Source organism: Lithobates pipiens, unplaced genomic scaffold (assembly GCF_037356315.1).
Source record: "Lithobates pipiens isolate NorthernLeopardFrog02 unplaced genomic scaffold, aLitPip1_a1.2 Scaffold_18, whole genome shotgun sequence".
NCBI classification, from domain to species: Eukaryota; Metazoa; Chordata; class Amphibia; order Anura; family Ranidae; genus Lithobates; species Lithobates pipiens.
This window is the reverse complement of record NW_027507758.1, coordinates 362,319,509-362,339,297: the sequence shown is the minus strand read 5'-3', so window position 1 is coordinate 362,339,297 and position 19,789 is coordinate 362,319,509. Positions and strand designations below refer to the sequence as shown.

At 41.3% G+C, this 19,789-nt stretch overlaps 1 long non-coding RNA gene across 1 annotated transcript in view; it reads right to left on the bottom strand.

Moving 5' to 3' along the window:
* Positions 1–4,681: 4,681 nt before the first annotated feature.
* The window catches only part of LOC143988184 (uncharacterized), an 81,612-nt gene continuing 66,504 nt past the window's right edge, over positions 4,682–19,789 (bottom strand). The window contains exon 2 of the long non-coding RNA XR_013276780.1: positions 4,682–5,017. This is a non-coding gene — a long non-coding RNA (uncharacterized LOC143988184). The remainder of the gene's footprint in view (positions 5,018–19,789) is intronic.

The window sequence follows — 19,789 nt, the reverse complement described above, 5'->3', positions numbered from 1 at the left end:
TTCATGTTATTGCCTTTCATTCACTGCATTTCCGTTAGCTGGTACTTACATCCAGGATCTGTCACGTCTACAGGTCCATACGGGCTGAGGTTTCGTTGTTAATTAATTGTCGTCCCACAATCTTCTCGCCTGTAGTCCATACATCATACGTATACATTCACCATTACACCTTTTACTACTACCCACCATGGTCTGTGGGTACCTTAGCCCTGAGTGTTCATTTTAATTTCCTGTCTTGGCGCTGCAGGTTTCTCGGGCTCACGGCTGCATTCATTAGGGTGGGTTGTCATTAGGTGCACATTCATGCTCTGTTGGTTCTGTCATTTTGGCACCCACATCTTTATACTTAGTAGGTCCCATGTCCTCATACTTATCAGGTACCAGGGGGATTGTTGTGTCATGGGCGGGTTATTTTATTAGGTTTTCTGGTTGTTTTACACAGCTGGGTTGTCCAGGTTCTTCCACCGCGGGTTACCCATCACGCCTATGGGTTTTAACAGATTGAGGTGATCGTTTTTAATTGGCTTGTTTCGGTGGCAAGTCTCCTGATCTGTTCTCTCACCACTCACATTTTGTTCGAACTCACGTTTCTCAGGCAGTTAGTTTCTCATATGGTTAGTTCTTAGGCAGGTAAGTTTTTAGGCAATGCACGGTTCTTATGCAATTCACGGTTCTCATGCAATGTTAAATTTCCCACGCTATGTTACGTTTCTCTCGCTATGTTACATTTCTCTCGCTATGCTACGTTTCTCATGCAAATGTTTCGTTTCTCATGCAAATGTTTCGTTTCTCATGCAATGTTTCGTTTCTCTCATTTTCTAGGTTCTCTCGTTTTCCAGGTTGCTGTCATTTTTCCAGGTCTCTTGCGTCTCCAGGGTTTTCTCTCGTGTCTCCAGGGTTTTCTTTCATGCCCCCAGGGTTTTCTCTCGTGCCCCCAGGGTTTTCTCTCGTGCCCCCAGGGTTTCTCTCGTGCCCCCAGGGTTTTCTCTCGTAATTTTAATCGGTTCTTGTTCTCATGTAACCTGCGTTTCTTATGTGGAGGGTGTTTTTCTTGCAGCCTCGGTTCTTAGGCTGCTCATGGTTATCAACTCACGTTACTCATGTTTCTCGTTCAGCCACATTTCCTTCTACCAGGTTTCATGTTTGTCACAGGTCTCTTTGGTTGCTCACTGTTCTCTCGCTAGTTGTGTTCCTGACCAGTTGGGTGTCGTTCCACACTACCTTTTTATTTCCTAGCTGCGTCCGGCCAGGAGTTGCGCATGGTATGGAATGATTGGTAAATCAGCCTATTGCAGCTCGGCAGCTTCTACTGGCTCAGGGGCTTTGGTGGATCCCGGGACCCTCTCTGGGCTTGGGCCGGTATCAGTAGGCTCGGGCCTTGGAAGCAGGTACCGGCATCATGCTTTCTTTCCAGTTCCAGTTTCGTGGTAGATTGGTTGTCCATTTGGCTGTCGCAGCAGCTTTGATCATTAGGTTTGTTTAAATACCAGGAAGGCTCATGACATGGCTTGGCATGTTTTCCAGGCTCTCCGGTCTAGGTTTCCAGTCCTGATGGTTAACATCCAGTTCCTATTGTCTTTTTGTTTTTTTTTGCCTCTTCCAGTTCGTAGGCCCACAACACTTTCAGGGCGTTTCGAGTTGAATCTCAGCATTTCATGTTGGATGACCCGTCAGGTTCCTTTATTTTCTGCACTTTCGATTGAAACCATCCTCAGGGTTCCAGCAGAGTAGACCCCCTGATGTGCACAGCTGACTTCCCTTGTTTTGGGTCTTATTTTCGTGTCGTATCTGACATACTCTTAGGTCTCCTTTTGCGTTGGTTGCCAGCTTTCGACTCAAGCCAGTGCTACAGCTCGCTTTTGTGGTTCTTAAAGCCAGGGGAGTGGTGCTTCTGGTCAGGGTCTCGCTTACTTTAGCCTATCAACTGGTTGGCACCCCGGCCTTCTCCTGTTACATTACATCTGCATGTTCTCGAGACGTAGAATTTGGGGGGCAGCACTGTTAACTGGTTCTGGGAGCCTGGCAAGGTGTGGTGCTCGGGGTTGGTTTTATGCCAGCTTGGTTAGTTGTTACATTTGTTATCCCTGGGTTGGTCCTATACTACCTATTCTGGTGCTCCCCTTTCTACAGCGGAGTACATACTTTGTTGCCACCACCCCAGGTTAGACGTTAATTCACTGTTTAATCTGGTTGTTAAGCTTTCATCCTACTGTGTTATTTTTGCCCCCTTTTAGGCATACTGACCACGTGACCCCGGCACACTTCAAGTCTATGTTCTTTGTTGCTCTTTGTTCCTTTCCATACTATCCACAGTTTGACTCTGAGTAAAAGTGTAAGGCTGACCGCAGGATAAAGCCTGCCCTCCTCTGCCTCTTCCTCTCGTGGACGCCGGCTCTTGTGTCCCACCCACCCATTCCCTTTTTCTTTTCATTTCATTCATTATATTTCATACTTGGGTATGCCCCCTTTTAGTCATACTGACCACGTGACCCCGGCACACTTCAAGTCTATGTTCTTTGTTGCTCTTTGTTCCTTTCCATACTATCCACAGTTTGACTCCGAGTACAAATAACAATTGGGGTGTCCATACCATTTTGATGAGGTTAAGCCTCCCACCACTGATAATGGTAGTTTACACCAAATAGTACATTTTTCACAAAATTTACGGAGTAGGGGAGTTAGATTAAGTTCAATGTATTGCGATGGGTCTGGGGTAACCTGAATGCCTAGATAGCAAGAGGAGACCACTTTCACCATTTTCGAACACTCAGGGAGGGGGGTTGTTATAGGGTCTATAGGCATAAGTACCGACTTGTTCCAGTAAATGGAAAAGCCTGTTAATGCGCCAAAGGCCTCAAAAAGGGTCGCAACTGTCTGGAAAGTACCCCCAATAACACCCAGATAAAGTAGGGTATCATCAGCGTACATTGACACCTCGTCATTGCCGTACCTCGATTGAACCCAGTTATATTGGCCTCCCCTCCTATCCCTGACGCAAGGGGTTCCAAAGCTAGGGCAAAAAGCAGGGATGACAAAGGGCACCCCTGCCTATTGCCTCAGAATAATGGAAAAGGTTCTGATAGCTCCCTGTTCACCCTGATCCTAGCTGGTGGTTCAACATACAGTATCTGGACCCACCTGATAAAATTAGTACCCAGGCCCATATGTTCCAACACATTCCACAGGTAAGGTCACTCGATGCTGTCAATGCGTGAAAAGATGGCTCGGTTACTAGGATTATCCACAGGTAGCTGCAAGTTCTGGAAAAGCCTCCAAAGGTCCTGGGTTGTGGATCTAGTGGGAATGAATCCAATTTATGCATCACCTTAGCCAGTCTGGTTGCCAACACATGACATTGGTTGTGAGTAAGGAGATAGGTCGGTAGGAATCAGGTAGAGCAACATCTTTTCCTGGTTTTAATAGCACAACAATGATCACCTCATTCATAGAGGTGGGCAAAGCTCCCTCCTGAAATGCCTCATTATAAACCTTCAGTAATATAGGTAGCAATGTACCTGCATATCACTTGTTGACCTCGGAAAGGGAGGCCGTCTGTCCCCGGAGATTTATTATTGTGAGATTGTGCTAAAGCTACCGCAAATTCTTCCTCCGTTAACAGAGCAAGGCAGCATCCAATGCTGACAAGCAAAGCAGCATGCAACCATCTAGATATCCTTCAATCACCATGTCAGAGGGCTGTACGTTAGAAGTATAAAGATCAGGGTAGAATGATCTAAAGATCAGTATAATATCAGAGGTCTGGACCTGGACATGGATTGTGCCCCCAACCAAGCCCTCTTTGTGTCTTCCATAGGGTTAGCGATATATCTATTCTCATCTCTGTAACCTCTCTGCAAACCATTGTTTCCCAGGCTTTGGTATCAGTTTTTATACGGGTTATTAGTTTGATAAATTAACCGCTCATATAGGCCTTAGTAGTATCCCAGACAACACTTAGCCAGGTGGGTTTGTTATCTTTAAAAAAAGTTTCAGTAAACTACGCATGGGGTCTGGTTCCAGGAATAAAGAAAGCCAGAAAGGGTTATGTTTCCAGTCTGTGCTTTTAAAGGTAGGGGGCAGCGAGATGCTCACCGAAATTGGGAAGTGATCAGATATATGCCTACCATCATAATCCAAGGCTATAACCAGTAAAAGTAATGCGTTATTATCTAAACCTTTGTATATCCTGGACAGTCCCCCATGTGTGGCTGAGTAACAAGAAAACTTCTTTGTATCTGGGTGTCCAAGTCTTCAGACCGCCGTCAGACCCCCCTCTTACTGAGGAGGCGTGGGCAGGGGCAGGTGATTTGTCCAATATATGATTTAGGTAATTGTTAAAATCACCAACTACCAGAAGCAGGCCATGAAGCTCGCTAGGCACTTGGGGACCTTGTACGAAAATGGCGTTTTATATATATATATATATATATATATATATATATATATATATATATATATATCCCAGCTATTATACAGGACAAGCGCAAAACCATACACAGTAGGAGCACATATCTCCCTCCTGGATCTATGATCTTGTGAGAGCATCCTGACGTATTAAGATGCTTACCCCCCTGGAATACGCAGAATAGATGGAATGAAATTGAACACCATACAATCAGGGGGACAAGCTAGATGCGGGGTCAGGGGATGTCAGAAACCATGAAACAGACTGAGACAGAAGTACAATCAAATCACACTTGTTTATTAATAAAAAATAAAAAGGTAAATAGAAAAAAGCGTAGTCAAGCATAGCCAGAGTCCTGTAGCCAGATCGGGTAGTCAGCCAGTCCAAAGTTCATTAACCAGATCTGGTAATCAGCCAGGCCGGAAGTCAGGGATCCAAGGAGAGCAACCGCAAGCAGGATAAGAAGCCAGGTGGGATGTCAGCAAGCCAGTCTTGAAACAAACAGCAGGAGATGGTTCCCTGTGATGTGACCAACGCGAAGGCAAATGGAAAAGTGAGCAGGAAGGCTTTAAATAGGCAGGTCTGATGAGCATCATCGGGAACAGCTGGTAACTGTGGAAAGAGAAGAGAGCTGGTAATTAGCCGACAGCTGAGCGGCCAGCCCAGAGGAGGAAGAGCTAAGCCAGCCCTGACAGGGGAGAAGTGGTCTTCTGCAAGCAAACAATACCTGTATCTAGAGACTTAATAGTTCTAAGGACTGCCAGTCTCTTCACAGGGCTACCAAGACCTCAGACATTCCAGGACATCATTTTCAGGTTTGAAGCCATAGGGAAACACATGTGCCAATAGCATAATCATGCCAGTTGCCCAGGCACGTTGCAAAGTCACATCTAGCATGATAGTATGAGAGACAATGTATATATCTTTCCATGGTGGTACTATAATCAAGATAGGTGAGCATTCTTACAGAGTCCATATCAGAGAAGAAAAAGGATTGGGGCAGTGACAGGTCAGAAGTACAATAAACACAACATAAAAAAAAAAGTAAATTGAAGTGTAGAGCCAACATGGCTCCCAGCCAATCAAGCTGAAGTACAAGCTGCAGTGGAAACTCCAAGAAAAAAAATAGATGGTGAGTGGGTTTCACTTCAGCAGTGTATGTGGGATAAACCACGATGTAGATAGATCCAATGTTCTTCTTAGTCAAAGCGGACAATGGAGAACGCGGAAAAAGTGTAAACACACATCTGGGACCAGATAACATCAAAAACAAAAAAAAAACCTCCCTATGATGATCTTATTTCAAGTAGAAGCAGAGCGTTGCGACTTAGCGGCTTGAAGTGCTCCATCCTCCCAATCCAGCCATTGTGCTGTTGACGTAGGATAATCAAAGATGTGGATCTCTCCCAGCGCTAACACCCAGAGGTGTGCAGGATACAGCATGACATATTGTAGATTAAACACATGCTGACCAGCCGCCACAGTTATACTGTGGCAACATGGCTAGGCTGCATGAATCGCCGTCATGGTACGTCGGCACCACCAGGGGGCGCATGCGTGCCCCCTGCTTGCCCACGGAGCTGATGCATGTGCCCGGCGGTCGCAGTCACCACAGGGCTCCCACGATCGCTCGGGGCATACAGAGAACCGGGATCTGTGTGTGTAAACACAGTTTCCAGTTCTCTGAGGTGAACAGCGATCTGTCATCTCCCCTGCACAGTCCCATACCCCCTTCAGTTATAACACTCAATAGGACACGCTTAACCCCTTCACTGCCCCCTAGTGGTTAACCCCTTCACTGCCAGTGACATTTTTACAGTAATCAATGCAATTTTATAGCACTGATCGCTGTAAAAACGAAAATGTGTCAAAATTGTCTGACGTGTCCGCCATAATGTCGCAATCCTAATAAAAATCGCAGATCGCCGCCATTACTAGTAAAAAAAAAAAAAATAATAATAAAAAAGCCATACAACTATCCCCTATTTGTAGATGCTATAACTTTTGCGCAAACCAATCAACATACGCTTATTGCAATTTTTTTTACCAAAAATATGTAGAAGAAAACATATTGGCCTAAAGGAAAAAAACATTTTTATATATTTTTGGGGGAGATATTTATTATAGCAAAAAGTAAAAAATATTGCTTTTTTTTCAAAATTGTCGCTCTTTTTTTGTTTATAACACAAAAAATAAAAACTGCAGAGGTAATTAAATACCACCAAAAGAAAGCTCTATTTGTGGGAAAAAAAGGACGTCAATTTTGTTTGGGATCCACATCGCACAACCACGCAATTTTCAGTTAAAGCGACGCAGTGCCGAATCACAAAAAGTGCTCTAGTCTTTGGGCAGCCAAATGGTCCGAGGCTGAAGTGGTTAAGATCTCGGTGCCTCTTTTTCACATCTATGAACTTCCGCAGAGAAGTCCGGGAATAGCGATATTTTGGAGTTGTCAATAGCCATAGTGCCACTCATGGTTCTAGCTTTGGTTCTAGCATCTCTGTCCTTGTAATTCAATAGTTTAACAGAAATGGGCATGGTGGTTGCCTGGTGGCAAAGGGCATGTTGGTACCCTATGCGCCTTCTCACCTGCAAACAGGTGGGAAAAGGTATCTTGCCAAAGGTAGAGAGAAGCCATTGCTCAATAAAAGTGACAGGATTTTTGCCCTCAGCTCACACATTGTTGCAATGCATTCGATTTTCTAGGTCATCCAGGCGGGCGGCATGCTGGGCTGTGAGTTGACATTTGTATTTTAGATCCCTTTACATGGGGGCCATATCATCCTCCACTGTGCTCACTCTGCCATCCAGGGCAGAGGTGCGCTACCGCAGTTTTTACATATCATGTCACACAAATAAGATCTCTGCCTTCATCAGTTCATCAGTTCATCAGTGAGGGCAGAGACAGACATATTGCAGGACGTTACAGCAGAGAATATATCACGTAGAGTGGGCTCTGGTTCCTCTACATCTGTGTTGGATGTGATGTTGTTGGTGGAAAGTCTGACTGTGTGTATGCTCGATTGAAAATTTGTTGTCTGATTTTCCACCAACAAATGTTGGCTAGCTAGTTGAACTTCCTTTTTCTCAGCTCGTCGTACATCTTGTACGTCACTGCGTTCCCACGTTCGTAATTATTGGCCAGCATTTGTGTGACCGTGTGTATGCAAGACACGTGGGAGCCAACAACATTCGAACAAAAATCCATGGTTTTGTTGTCGGAAAGTCCGATCGTGTGTACGGGGCATAATACAGGAGGTGTATTACTAGCCAAATCACAAGGTGAAAACAGAGGTAAGAAACATGCCTAAAAAAAGAAAACCAATGCAGCCCCCACATCTAATGATTGGTAAGGTGCAATATATTACATTTTTGGTGCTTTAGGCTGGGTTCAAACTGCTGCGGCTAGGAGACAGTGCAAATCACATCCGATCTCTGTGCGATGCGAGTTCAGCCATACAGATAGTATGGCTGAATTTGCATCGCACCCGCCCCAAACTCGCACAGGACCCTTTTTTTGGTCCGCAGCAGAATCGGATTGCATGGGTGTTCACACCATGCGATCCAATTCCTGTCTGAGTTTGCAGATCGCACTGCGATATGCGAACTGATCTGGGGGTGTCATTATTTTTTCACTGACACTCCCAGCAGTTTGCATAGGGCAGTGTGAACTGCCGCCGGGAGGCATGCGATGCGGGAACCCACCGCGGATTCGTGCCATTCCCGCATCGCTTCAGTGTGAACCCAGCCTTAAGGAGGAAGAAAATACCCATCTCCATGTTTATATTGATTAAGCAGACAGAACTGCACACTCAACTAAGGATTGTTCTTTTTTTTTTTTTTTGTGTACAGCAGGATAATTTATTGTGTCAAATGCTGAACAGAAATAATGCTCTGCTGGACCTATTAATTACAAACAACACAAAGCTTATTGCAGATGTGGAAGTAGGGGATAATCTAGGCAATAACAATCCCAGAGTAATTATGTTTGTTGTAAATTATAAGAAAGGGAGAAGGATACATACACTTAATTTCAAAAGAGCCATCTTTACTAACTAAATAACTATATACAGACAGTAGGATATGGCTGAAAGGCATAGGCAGTCACCCTAATATACAGTAAATCAACATCAGCAACAATTTAACAAAAATCAACATAAATACATAATAAAAACATAATTCAGACCCAGCTAGGGTCCATTTTGGCTCAACAGTATGTTCCCCTAGTGGAAGTGTAACCCCACTTTCATGTAGTGACATCTTAATCTTTTCTGTAGCTGTGAGACATTTTCCAATTTTAATACTTTTTGGGTCCAGGAGTATTTGGGGTATTGTCTTATTTATATTTTTGTGATTTTTTTATACTAATAAAGTTGTTTGTTAATTAATTGAAGCCACATGTGTCCTTATAGGCAGCACCTTTTTCTCTGGACCATGTTTTCTTTGGACCATTGACTTTGTTTCTAACTGCTGGGGGACACCCCCTTGTGGACACAGGAACTACAACCTACAGGTCTGGGAGCCACAGTGGGAAGTTGGTCCCAAGTGACAAGGAGACAGCAACTGTATTCTTCTCCTCAGTTTATACAAATGGGGGGAAGGGTATAATAAACAAGACAGTAATATTAATAACATTATATAGAATGTAGCTTTGTGTCAGAAACCAGTGTTAAAAAAATTAGAAAAACTTATTGTGAATAAATAACCAGGACCAGTTGGCTTACACCCAAGAGTCCTAAAATAATTTAGCCATGTCATAGCCAGATTATTATTTCTAATTTTTAAGCACAGCTTACTGACTAAAATGATACCAGCATTTTAGAGAACAGCAAATGTGGTGCCAATGCAGTAAAACCTTAGATTGCCAGTATAATTTGTTCCAGAAACATGCTTGTAATCCAAAACACTTGTGTATCAAAGAGAATTTCCCCATAAGAAATAATGAACACTCAAATGATTTGTTCCATAACCATTTATTCATAAGTCCTTCAGTTTATTGTCCATATAAAAAGAATATATAAATGTAATAGAATGTGTAACCATTAAATGTCCATCTACAAATGGCAGCCTCCACAAGGGGATTAGAAGCAAAATCCAGCTTTACCCTGGATGCCTGCATACTTAGATGTGGCTGTTTTAATCATCAACCTTCTCAGTTGACAAATGTACCTTGTAACCATATTGCTAAACTTTGAGGTCCCATTTCTTCCCTTTTATACTCAGTTGTGACATGACACTACTTGTATATCAAGACATCGCTTGTCAAGTCAAAATGTATTAAATAGTTTTGTTTGTCTTGCAAAATGCTCTCAAACCAAGTTACTCTCAAACCAAGGTTTTACTGTATTTAAAAAAAAAAAAACTAACATCTACAGTATGTAACTATTGGATGTTATGGCAAAGGACCCTATTTAGGAATTTACTCATGAAAAACTTATTTATGAAGGATCATTCTTGTCAGACCAACCTCTACATTCCATGAGGAGATGAGCTGTAACTTGGATAGAGGAGGGTCTGTGGACATAATGTATTTAGATTTCACAAAGACATTTCATACAGAATCCCAAAACATCTAATTCACAAATCTTTTGGTATTTATGATATTGTATGTATCTGTATAATAAAGAGTGCATCCAGGGTGACTAATGGTATATTATCTGAATGGTCTGGAATTGTGAGCAGTGTGCCCTAGTGCTTTGTCCTGGGACCAATTTGGTTTAGCTTTTTCATAAACGATAAAGATGTTGAAAAAAAAATAGTTCAATCTCAGTGTTTGCTGATGATGCAAAGCTAAGCAGGGCAATAACTTCGCAACAGGATATATACTAATTTAACAAGAAGACCTAGTTAAAATAAAGGTGTGGGCTACATGGAAAACATAAAAAGATAATGAATTATTATTATTAATAATTGCAAAGCACTGGGCATTTACTCCAGAGATAAAACAACAATTCTACCACCTTCCAAAACCCTGATTCAGTCACATGTTAAGTATGCCATCCAGGCAACAAAGCTAATAATGGGGCTGGGAAAACACAGTTATAAGGAATGATTGCAAACATTAAATTTATTCTCCCTGAAGAAGAAACACTTAACCACTTCAGCCCCGGAAGGATTTACCCACTTCCTGACCAGAGCGTTTTTTTTGTGATTCGGCACTGCTCCTCTTTAGTTGACAATTGTGCAGTTGTGCAACGTGGCTCCCAAACAAAACTGACATGCTTTTTCTTGGGTGGTATTTGATCAACTCTGCGGTTTTTATTTTTTGCGCTATAAACAAAAAAAGAGCAACAGTTTTGAAAAAAATGCATTATTTTTTACTTTTTGCTATAATAAATATCCCACAAAAATATATAAAAAAACTTTTTTTTTCCTCAGTTTAGGCCGATACGTATTCTTCTACATATTTTTGGTAAAAAAAATTTGCAATAAGCGTTTATTGATTGGTTTGCACAAAAGTTATAGCGTCTACAAAATAGGGGATTTTTATGACATTTTTATTAATATTTTTTTTTACTAGTAATGGCGGCGATCAGCGATTTTTATCGTGACTGCAACATTATGGTGGACACATCGAACAATTTTGACACATTTTTGGGACCATTAGCATTAATACAGGAATCAATGCTATAAAATTGCATTGATTACTGTAAAAATGTCACTGGCAGTGAAGGGGTTAACCACTAGGGGGCAGGGAGGAGTTAAGTATATCCTAGGGGCATGTTTCTAACTGTCTAGGGGTGTAGCTGTATGTGACATCACACTGATTGCTGCTCCCGATGACATTAGGCAGAACAGGGAGATGCTGTTTACATCGACATCTCCCCGACATCTCCCCGTTCTTGAGCTCCGTGACACGATCGCGGGTATCCGCATGGCGATCGAGTCCGCGGGACCTGCGGGCATGGTCACGGAGCTCTCGGCAGGCGTGTGTGGGCACGGCGGGAAATTCAAAGTAATGTACGGGTACATTACTTTGCCCAGCCGTGCCAATCTGCCAATGTATACATACAGGAGCCGGTTGGGAACCGGTTAAAGTGTCACAAAACTCACATCATAAAAAAACTATTATTAACTGCTGTATTACATGCTGTTTACAGTGTTAATTTTAGTCTTAGGACTAAAATTGCATTTTAGTTTTAGTCCCATTTTAGTCTCCTGCAATTGTTTTAGTTTTAGTCGTATTTAGTTGACTAAATCTCCAGTACATTTTAGTCGACTGAAATGTCCTACGTTTTAGTCGACTAAAATCTCCAGTACATTTCAGTAATTGCAATTTATTTGTAGTCATAGTCTTTTGACTAAAATGGCATTTTAGTTTTAGTCTCATTTTAATCTTTTGCCTAAAATGGCATTTTAGTTTTAGTCTCATTTTAGTCTTTTGACTAAAATGGCTTTTAGCTTTAGTTGTATTATAGTCATCTCAATTGTTTTAGTTTTAGTCGTATTTTAGTAGACTAAAATAGTATTCATTTATTTAACTAAAATGTTTTAGTCATTTTAGTAGACTAAAATGTTTTAGTCATTTTAGTCAAATAAATTAACACTAGCTGTTTATACTCACCCAGTCACTATGGAATTTGTTTTCAGTATTCTGCAAAAAAGGCTTCCCCTCCCTCTCATTCTAAGACACGGGCTGGAAGGGCGTGACACAGCTTGTGACTGGCAGAAATCTGCCCACACCATGTTATTGCCATAAAAAAAAAAAATATTTGATTTCATTATTGAAACAATTACAGTGCCATCATCCATATACAGAAATAGAAGGGACAATGTCAATAAAACAGTGTGTGTTTAGTATCACTTTAATAAGGACTATGATCATGATGCACAAATCATGAATTGGTGACTGTATCATTGGGAGAAAATTATTTATTCTTTGTTTCTAAAGACACAATGAAATTGGAAGCAGTTCAATCTTAACCACATCAGCCCTGGAGGATTTGGCTGCTCAATGACCAGAGCACTTTCTACAATTTGGTACTGTGTTGTTTAACTGGTAATTGTGCGGTCATGCAATGCTGTACCCAAACAAAATTTGTGTCCGTTTTCCCACAAATAGAGCTTTCTTTTGATGGTTTTTGATTGCCTCTGCAATTTTTATTTTTTGCGATATAAACAGAAAAAGACCGAAAATTTTGAAAGCCAATTATATTTTCTACTTTTTGTTTAAAAAAAATTCAATAAACTCATTTTTAGACATGTGCAGAGTAAAATATTTCGTTTCGGAATTTCGTTTTCGTCTGAAAACGTAATTTATTTAGTTACTCCCGAAATTCGTTTTTATTTATTTCGTTTTTCGTTCAAAAATTGCATTCGTCCGAAAATCCACATGAATTACGGTCGAATCTGTCTTTGAAGGCTTATGGTGTCTGTCGAATGTATAAAGAAGATTCGACGGAGCTAGTATATAGCATACTTTAGAATCCTATTAAAGTCTATGGGACTCCAACGTTCAAAATCTAAAGTGCTAATTTTAAAGGCTAATTTGCAAGTTACTGTCCTAAAAAGTGTTTGGGGACCCGGGTCCTGCCCCAGGGGACATGTATCAATGCAAAAAAAGTTTTAAAAACTGAAGTTTTTTCGTTAGCAGTGATTTTAATAATGATTATAGTGAAACAATAAAAGTGTAATATTCCTTTAAATTTCGTAGGGGGGGGGGGGGGGGTTGTCTATAGTATGCCTGTGAAGGGGCTCATGTTTCTGGTGCTTAGAACTGTCCCTGCACAAAGTGTCATTTATGCAGGAAAAAAAGTCCTTTAAAATCACTCGCAGCTATTATGAATTGTCGGCTCCGTAATACAGAGAACACTCATTGAAAGTCATTGATAAATAAATAAATAAATAAATAAAATAAAAAGCGTGGGGTTCCCCCAAATTCAATTACCAGGCCCTTCAGGTCTGGTATGGATATTAAGGGGAACCCTGCCTCAAATTTAAGAAAAAATTTGACGTGGGGTTCCCCCTAAATATCCATAACCAGACCCTTCAGGTCTGGTATGGATATTAAGGGGAACCCCGCGTCAAATTTAAAAAAAAATTGACGTGGGGTTCCCCCTAAAAATCCATACCAGACCCTTTATCCGAGCACGCAACCTGGCAGGCCGCAGGAAAAGAGGGGGGGACGAGAGAGCGGCCCCCCTCCCTCCTGAACCGTACCAGGCCACATGCCCTCAACATTGGGAGGATGCTTTGGGGGTCTGTGACCCCTCAAAGCACCTTGTCCCCATGTTGATGAGGACAAGGGCATCATCCCCACAACCGTGGCCGGTGGTTGTGGAGGTCTGCGGGCGGGGGGCTTATCAGAATCTGGAAGCCCCCTTTAACAAGGGGACCCCCAGATCCCGACCCCCCCCTGTTTGAAATGGTAAGGGGGTACAAAAGTACCCCTACCATTTCACAAAGAAAGTGTAAAAAATGGTTAAATAAAACAAACACACTTTTGAAAAATTCCTTTATTAAAAATAAAAAAATAAAAAAAAGATTCCAGCGGCGGTAATCCACTCTTGCTATCCAGCGACGGACGGTCATCTCTCCAGCGATGGCTCATCTCATCCAGCGCAGCGAATACATCCTTCTTCTGTCTCCGTGGAGGAGACACTGCAGGCATTCCGGCGGCTTGACGTTTCTTATATACGGAGGGCGGGGCCACCCGTCACCTGACCCCGCCCCCTCTGACGCAAGGGGAAACTCGGGGTTCCCCGTGACGTATGGGTGACCCCGCCCCCCTCTGATATAACGGAAACCTGCCTGTGTTACATCAGAGGGGTGCGGGGTCACCCATACGTCACAGGGAACCCCGGGTTTCCCCTTGCGTCAGAGGGGGCGGGGTCAGGTGACGGGTGGCCCCGCCCTCCGTATATAAGAAACGTCAAGCCGCCGGAATGCCTGCAGTGTCTCCTCCACGGAGACAGAAGAAGGATGTATTCGCTGCGCTGGATGAGATGAGCCATCACTGGAGAGATGACCGTCCGTCGCTGGATAGCAAGAGTGGATTACCGCCACTGGAATCTTTTTTTTATTTTTTTATTTTTAATAAAGGAATTTTTCAAAAGTGTATTTGTTTTATTTAACCATTTTTTACACTTTCTTTGTGAAATGGTAGGAAAAGTACCCCCTTACCATTTCAAACAGGGGGGGGCCAGGATCTGGGGGTCCCCTTGTTAAAGGGGGCTTCCAGATTCTGATAAGCCCCCTGCCCGCAGACCTCCACAACCACCGGCCACGGTTGTGGGGATGAGGCCCTTGTCCTCATCAACATGGGGACAAGGTGCTTTGAGGGGTCACAGACCCCCAAAGCATCCTCCCAATGTTGAGGGCATGTGGCCTGGTACGGTTCAGGAGGGAGGGGGGGCGCTCTCTCGTCCCCCCCTCTTTTCCTGCGGCCTGCCAGGTTGCATGCTCAGATAAAGGGTCTGGTATGGATTTTTAGGGGGAACCCCACGTCAATTTTTTTTTAAATTTGACGCGGGGTTCCCCTTAATATCCATACCAGACATGAAGGGCCTGGTAATTGAATTTGGGGGACCCCCATGCTTTATTTATTTATTTATTTATTTATTTATTTATTTTTTATCAATGACTTTCAATGAGTGTTCTCTGTATTACGGGAGCCGACAATTCATAATAGCTGCGAGTGATTTTAAAGGACTTTTTTTCCTGCATAAATGACACTTTGTGCAGGGACAGTTCTAAGCACCAGAAACATGCGCCCCTTCACAGGCATACTATGACAACCCCCCAGCTACGAAATTTAAAGGAATATTACACTTTTATTGTTTCACTTTAATCATTATTAAAATAACTGCTCCCGAAAAAACAGCCGTTTTTAAAACTTTTTTTGCATTGATACATGTCCCCTGGGGCAGGACCCGGGTCCCCAAACACTTTTTAGGACAGTAACTTGCAGAATCTTTTCTCTCTGTCAAATCTTTTTTCTCTGTCGAATATTTTCTCTATATAATCTTGGACTAATAGAGGTAAGGTTAGGCACATTCGACCATAGGTTCTATAGACAGATTGTTATTGTCAGAGTCATGTCGAATCTCCTATTCTATATCGAACTGTTGTAACAATGAAAACGAAAATAAAGCATTTATTTATGTCGGATCTTTCGTTTTTCGGATTTTGTGCTTTCGTTATCGTTTGTCAAAACGAAAACGAAAATAGCTGAAATTCGGACGAAAATGCATTCGGACGAAAACGAATGCACATGTCTACTCATTTTAGTCAACTCTAATTTTAGTCATATATTTAGCTCAGAATGTATTCATCCACATGTCTTTGGTAAAAAAAATTCAATAAGCGTATATTTATTGGTTTGCACAAAAATTATAGTGTCTACAAACTAGGGTACATTTTCTGGAATTTACACAGCTTTTAGTTTATGACTCTCATTTCTTGAGGTGCTAAAATGACAGGGCAGTACACCCCCCCCCCCCCAAATGACCCCATTTTGGAAAGTAGACACCCCAAGCAAATTGCTGAGAGGCATATTGAGTCCATTAAATATCTTATTTTCTTGTCACAAGTGATTGAAAAATAAAATAAATGACACAAAGTTGTCACTAAATTTTATATTGTTCACACATGCCATGGTTATACGTGGAATTACACCCCAAAATACATTCTGCTGCTGGGGTGTAATTCCACATATAACCATGCAATGTTTGAACAATATATTATTTAGTGACAACTTTGTGCAAATAAAAAAAAGTGTAATTTTCCCAAAACTTGTGCCAAAATATAAAATATTCCATGGACTCAACATGCCTATCGGCAAAGAGCTTGGGGTGTCTACTTTAAAAAAAAAAGGGTTATTTGGGAGGGTTTTGAACTGTCCTGGCATTTTATGCACAACATTTAGAAGCTTATGTTACACATCACCCACTCTTCTAACCACTTGAAGACAAAGCCCTTTATGACAATTTTTGTTTACAAGAAAAAATGTAAACAAATCTTTTTTTAAAGCAAAGGCCCAACAGATTAAAATGGTGGGTGTTGCAATTTTTTTTCAAACAGTATTTGCGTAGTGATTTTTCGAATGCAAATTTTTTGGAAAAAACACACTTTTTTAAATTTCAATGCAATGAAAAAGATGATCTTATGCCGAGTACATAGTTAGATATACTTTATTGTCGTTGTATACATACAACAACATTTTTCCGGGTACTCTTTACAGCAGCAATAAAACACTTTTCAACAAAACCATACATACATACTTCTAGCACATGCCCACATATCTATTTAAATATATCAAAATATAAAATGTTATTTAAAAATAAATAACAGAAAATTAGAATTCCACATAAAATTCCTAAAACACTGTACCTAATGGGATTATGGACAATACGGCCCTAGGGAAAAAATGATGCTTTAAGCGATTCGTGTGCATTTTAAGTGTTCTATATCTTTTCCCTGATGGCAATGGGACAAACACACTGTAACCTGGGTGGGTTGGATCAATACTAATAACTTTATTTTAATTGGCTGGCATATGCCGTCTCCAAATTCGGTAGTTCTGTTATAGCAACGATCTGCGGTGCTGTTTTCACCACATGAAACAGGCACTTCTTATCCTCCGCCCTGCAGCTCGCATACCACACTACAGCGCAGTGGAGAAGAATGCTCTCAATGGTACAATGATAGAAATTGAGCAGAAGCCTTAAGGGCAATCCAGCCTGCTTCAGTCTCCGAAGGAAAAACAGTCTCTGCTGCGCTTTTTTCACACAAAAAAAAGTGTTTTGAGACCATGACAACTCCCTTGTAATATGCACTCCCAAAAATGTAATAGTGTCCACCCTTTCCACCTCCTCACCACCTATAGAAACCGGGCAATGGTTGATCTTTCTTGATCTCCTATAATCCATTATTATTTCTTTAGTTTTTGCCATATTGAGTATTAAATCATTTTCTCTACACCACTTAACCAAATGTTGAATTTCCTGCCTTTGCAGGTTTTTTATAATTTTTATTGTTATCTCAGGGAATGTAAATATCCCCTATGATAGCAATAGGTAGTGGCATTTAAAATAAAGTGGGGATGTGTGCGCTAACTTTAAAAACCAAAAATATGAGAGAATAATAAATATAAGGCACCCTAAATAACAACAAGGTGTAAATATACGTGTAATTGTGAACAATCACAAATAATTAAATAGAAATAGAAAGTGACTTAGTGCATAATTTAAGTGAGGTTTGCTGCATGCAAGGAAAACGCATATATCTGTGTGAAGATAACTAAATAACAAATGTTCCAAACAAAATTCAAATAGCAGCAAATAAGTGAAAAAAATGGCAACAAATGGTGAAATAAGATATGGTAAAACCATATAAATAAATCAAAGTGACATCAGTGCATCACACTAAAGTGTCCCATATAGGATGCAATCGTGCAACTCAGATGATCACAAAAAATTATAAAGTACAATGTGCCAAAGAGACAATCCTCTGGTGATGATCCGTGCCAGTAGTGCTAGCGCTAGGTAATTACCTCACCGCTGCAAGGTAAGCAGCGAAAAAACACACAGGGCAACCAGATAGCAGAGGATGATCCAGAGGATGGCTGTGCGGCAGATTCTTGGAAATAACACAAATTCCTCCGATTTCCTCGTTAATGGTAGATGGTAAACAGGCTCAAGGGGATAAACCAGAAAAATCCGCCATGGTGTAGTAGTTTAAACATAGAGTTTTATTAAAGATAAAATATCTACTCACAGGGGAAGTGGGGAATATGCACAGTATACAGCAGACCGCCGAGCGTCTTGCCCGGATGTAAACGTCACTTCCGGTTCCTACGCGTTACGTCATCAATAGGACTTCAACTGGGATGTTTCAATGGTGACAGGAAGTGGCTTTTGAGAGTACTGGGCGGATAGGTACCGCCCTCTATTTGCATATTTTCGCTGCATGCAGGGGCTGTTACATGCAGGAGCGGACCAATCAGGACGAATGGGTGTGTCACACACTTGGTCCTTCTCCCACCGCAATCGCAGCCTGTAGTGTGATACACCAATCAAGCATATATATGGGGAATGAGGAGCGAATAAAAAACCGAACAAAATCGAAAAAAATATAAAACACATTGGATGGCCACCTGCCAGAACAAGCGTATATATGGGGAATGAAGAACGAATATAAACATCGAAAAAAAGCCAAAAAAAATTATAACACATTGGGTGGCCGTCTACCAGAACCGAATGGACTTAGGCTCCACTAAGAAATATCGCGCTGGTATTTCTTCCACCATTCGTGTGCAGGGCTAGTTTTAGACTAGAATGTTCAAGCGATGGCCATTTTCTTGGAGCCTATTTCAGACTTGAAAGATAAAAGTTAGACTAGTGATTCGTATTTTGCAGAACTAGCCTAGGGGCAGCCATTGATATGGCAGTAAACAGAAAACAGTATTTTTCAAATAAAACTGGTACCCCAAAATTTCAGATGCTTAGGGTCTCTATTGTGATGAATAGCGAAATGTTTGGAGACGTTATGTTTATCAGCGCGATATTTCTTAGTGGAGCCTAAGTCCATTCGGTTCTGGTAGACGGCCACCCAATGTGTTTTAATTTTTTTCGGCTTTTTTTCGATGTTTATATTTGCTCTTCATTCCCCATATATACGCTCGTTCTGGCAGGTGGCCATCCAATGTGTTTTATATTTTTTTTCGATTTCACCATTTGTTGCCATTTTTTTCACTTATTTGCTGCTATTTGAATTTTGTTTGGAACATTTGTTATTTAGTTATCTTCACACAGATATATGCGTTTTCCTTGCATGCAGCAAACCTCACTTAAATTATGCACTAAGTCACTTTCTATTTATATTTAATTATTTGTGATTGTTCACAATTACACGTATATTTACACCTTGTTGTTATTTAGGGTGCCTTATATTTATTATTCTCTCATATTTTGGGTTTTTAAAGTTAGCGCACACATCCCCACTTTATTTTAAGTTTACATACTGAGAGTTAACTCATACAGTGATTTCTGCTTCTTTTTTACCTCTCTCTTCTATTTCTCATAGAGCGCAGAAGCCCATAGATGCATATATTCCAATAGGTAGTGGCAGTTACTCTTTTTTTGAAAAAATTGGGGTCTATTAGACCCTAGATATACGGCGGGTGCCCTGATGCTATAAAAAACAAACAAACTAACCAGTGTCACCCGTTACACTAATACAGAGAAATCACTAGTGACTGGGGTGAAAGAGTTAACTAGGGGGCAATCAGGGGGTTACATTTATTGGGTAATATATGAGGGTACCTGATGCTATAAAAACTAAAAAACAGTGAAACTAATCAACTGGCTAACTAGCGTCACCCGTGACACAAATACGGTGATCAATTAGTGACACTGGCAACAGGGGGTGAAAGGGTTAACTGGG